Source organism: Haplochromis burtoni, unplaced genomic scaffold, assembly GCF_018398535.1.
Source record: "Haplochromis burtoni strain Fernald_Lab_line unplaced genomic scaffold, NCSU_Asbu1 Contig_622, whole genome shotgun sequence".
NCBI lineage: Eukaryota > Metazoa > Chordata > Actinopteri > Cichliformes > Cichlidae > Haplochromis > Haplochromis burtoni.
The window spans coordinates 90,236-94,657 of NW_024582983.1; positions in this window are offsets into that span (position 1 = coordinate 90,236).

Sequence of the window (4,422 nt, forward strand, 5' to 3'; positions counted from 1 at the left end):
AACCAAGATGGTTTATTACAGCCATCTAGTGGTATACCTTAAGAACCGCGACGTTCCCTTCCGTATAAATGTATAAATACATACAAGCACTACATTTTCTACATGCATATTTCATGACTTAAGTACATAATGAAGACCTTGGTTCATGAACATTACACAGTGTAATTTGTGTTGATCCAAATGGTTGAAGCAGTGTTTACCTGAAATGTCCATATTAAATATTTTTTAACAGTAATGCCATAACAATCATTATGCATCCTGAAGATATTTTGCTACTGTAAATATGAGTTTATTGACCCCAATAAAATGTTTCCAGCAATTAAACTACATTTATATTGATCAGTCCCTTTCCTCATTTTATGCATTCTACCACAAATGTAATATACATTGGTTAATTCTAAAGGCAGTGGTTACAGGAAGCGGGTGATAGACATTGAAGCAGTTAGAACAAGACAATGCTATTTCACATACAAGGGTCAGTTCTACAGGCAGAAACATGGGTGTGCCATGGGTCCCCAGTTTCACCCATCGTGGCCAATTTGTACATGGAAGAAGTGGAAAAGAGGGCTTTGCTATCCTACCCTGGAACACCACCAAGCCATTGGTTCAGTATGTGGATGACACCTGGGTGAAAATCAAATCTCAGGACGTACCACAATTCACGGATCACATTAACTCGGTGGACCGACACATCAAATTCACCAGGGAGGATATGAAAAGTGGCAGGTTAGCCTTCTTAGACTGTGAGATTTCCATCAGTAATGGGGGACATCTAAAAGCTGACGTGTACCGTAAACCTACACATACGGATCAGTATCTAAGGTTTGACTCTCATCATCCACTGGAGCACAAACTGGGTGTCATCAGGACGCTACAACACAGAGCGAACACCATCCCCACTGACACAGCGGCCAGGGAGGCAGAAGAACATCACATCAAGAAGGCCCTGAGTAAATGTGGTTATCCCAGCTGGACATTTATCAAAGCTGGGAAGAGAATTGTCCTTTAATTGTTCCACAGGGGAAATTTGGTTGCAACAGCAGCAAAAAAATACATATACAAACTGAACAGGACAAAGGACATAGAACAGAAACACACAAATTTTTACATATTTACATCATGGACAATAGTTACCAAAACAGTACTGTACAGTTATTAAAATTAAAGTACAGATAAGTGGCAAACCCAGGTTGTAGTGTGCAAACAGAGCAGGATACTGAAAGATGTTTAAATAGTTAAGAATATTTAGAATAATTAGAAAAGTACAGATTGTTATTGTACCTGTGCATTAAAAAGTAGACATTGTCTTCTTTTTTTTTTTTGCCTGTCCCGTTTGGCTCTTTTGCCATCAGAATTGTTGTCTAAAGGCAAAGAAAGATGCCCAACGGATTTACTTTACCAAATTGACCATCCCAGCCTTGCCGTAATGGTCCATTTGATTCACCTTTTATTGTTTATTTTATTTTCACTTACTGAATACGGGACAGACTTGACTGGGGGAAAGAAGGGGAGAAAGAAAGAGGGAAAGAGAAACAGCTGAGAAGAGGGACGGGGGAGAAGGGCAAAAGACAAAAACCAACAGAACGGGCAGAAAAAAAATGCATATATCAATCACCTGGGTCACCTGCTGAGAAAGAAAAAAGAAAACAAGCAGAAGAGAACAAGAGTAATAGAATAAACAACATCACAATGATATATGGGAATATGACAGTAAATACTAAATATTAAACATTATTGTGCAGCACATAAGATCAACAGAACACAGTGTGCTTTGAGGTAGGAGCCAAAAAGGGTGTAGTTTGTGGGTGTGATCACCCGTGTGTACACCTGTGAGCATGGACGCGCTTGTTTTTTTAAAAGGTTCCTTCATGTAATGATCTGCTAGAGGGTGTGGGGGGGCCACAGCCCCGTCCTCCAGGGCATGAAGCAGGTATGGAGGAGATCAAAACTCCAGACATCCAGAGGCCCCCAGAACACAAGAGACCAAGGAAGACCAACAGAGGGGCAGCCGCGCCACTGTCCCGGAAAGAGCTGAGGAGAGTCCCAGATGAGGGCTCACTCAGCAGCCGCGGAGCAGAAGCCAGGGGGAGTTGCAGTGACGCGCCCGGGAGCTCCGCCGGCAGCCAGTGTGCCGAGTGACCGAGCCCCAGGCCGAGAGGCCGAGGGGCACCCCACCTCCGAAGTGGCCCGAGCGAGCCCCAGGCTCCAGGCCCCGATAAGCGGCCACCAAGGAGTGAGCCGGTGTGTACCTGGACGCCCACCCCGGACACAAAGAACCACCAACGCACCGATGTCTGAGGGAGTCCGCCACTGGCAGGGGAAGTGGTGGTAGGGGGAGATAGGCCTCCAACCTTGGAGGGCCTGAGATGTCCCCAGAGAGGTGGCGCCTGACACCCAACCTGACATATAGACACAGACATACAGGCACACACAGACACAAACATCCATTCCCACCCTCATGCTCTCATATGCACTTACTCCACACTCAACCAACGTGGAGACAGACATAAAGAGACGCTGTACACACGATCACACTCCCCAAGCGTACTCTACAGAACCGGGTCTAGGTACCCTTGCCCCTGGAGGGGGGAACTGCACCCAGACCCAGGTGGTGTTACCCTTTTCCCTGCGGTGGGGGGAGGCAGACCGCCCCGACTCCGCAGCAGCAGGGTAGGCCCCACACTCCAGACCGCAGTCGGACGGCCAACTCCTCCTCCTAGCCCCCCCGCTCCAGCAGGTCGCAGAGAAGGGGGTGAGAGAAGACTCCAAAGTAGACAACGTCCAATAAGTCAGTGTATATACATTGAGAAAAGTAATGTGCAAGTTATGACAGAAGTTTTTCGGTTGAGTAGTGCAAGTTACAGCGCTGATGTAAACATCTGTGTTTGTTGGGAGCAGTTCTGATTGTACAGTCTGACAGCTGCAGGGAGGAAGGACCTGCAGAAACGCTCCTTCATGCATCGAGGATGCAGCAGTCTGTCACTGAAGGAGCTCTGCAGTTCAGTAACATTTACATGCATAGGGTGGGAGACTCTGTCCATCAGAGATGTTATTTTGGCCAAAGTCCTTCTGTCTCCACCACCTGCACTGGGTCCAGGGTGCATCCCAGATAGGGCTGGGCGATATGGCCTAAAATCCATATCATGGGTATAATTTGAAGCATTTGTGGTAACGATATATATTGCAATATATTCTTTTCTTCTGTATCATGTATTTTACACACTATAAGGCGCACTTAAAATCCTTTAATTTTCTCAAAAATCGACACTGTGCCTTATGTATGAATTCTGGTTGTGCTTACTCTCCTCGAATCGATTTTATGTAGTATGCGGCGCGCAGAAATCTGTCCAAAAATGTTTCAGTACGACTTTGGTAAGCTATGAAGCCGCACTGCTTGATGGATTGTCGGAGCATTACGGAATCAGGAGCTTCACGGAGTAATCTGGGTCCTAAACTCCGTCTTCTTCAGGTCCCAAAGTCAAACAAACACTGTAACATCACTCAGAGTTAAAAACTTTCTAAATTCTTTCATTTTTAATAAAATGATCAGCGTTGGTGGTTCACCAGGTGTAACAATTAAGTTTAACATCCAGGCATCCATGAAAACAGAATTTATTAAGTTCAACGGAGTTAGAAGTGGTCATGTGATTGGGTTACCCTGACTAGTTTATTCTTCCTCAGTCAAACAGCAACACTCATGCGATTGTTTTGCCCCCTGAGCTCCAGGTGTTGTGCCAAAAAGTGATCGTCTACCAGAAAGTGTTTACCGCCCGTGGGAGCGTGTGCAGGTGCTTAAAGCTGTAGCGCCCAGATTACTTACAGCTACTTCCGTGCAACTGATGTAAGGTGCGGTAAGCTGAACACAGCTTCAACCATTTGTTTGTTGAAAAATAGTAATGTGACCACACCGCATTTTCCTGTTAGTAACAGTAACGGCGTTGTAACGATAGGAATAGTAATTAGTTAGATTACTTGTTACTGAAAAAAATAACACCGTTAGTAACGCCGTTATTTGTAACGCCTGTATTCACATCACTGGTTGCTGATCACCTTTTCAGACGCACAATGTTGAAGAAGCACATATTGTGGTCTTCTTGTCAGGTAATCAACAATCCAGGACACCAGAGAAGCATCCACCTGCATCGCTGTTAGCTTATCACCCAGGAGGGTTGGCCTGATGGTGCTGAATGCACTGGAAACTTCAAAAACATGACCCTCAGTAATCTGGTCCAGATGGGTGTAGGCATGATTGAGCAGATAGATGATGGCATCCTCAGCTCCAAGATGTGGTTGGTAAGCAAATTGAAGGGGATCCTGATGTGGTCTGACTATGGGTCCGAGCTGGTCCAGGATGTCTTTACAGGGTCTTCATGACGTGGGATGTCAGTGCCACAGAACTGTAATCCTGGGGGCCACTGGGAC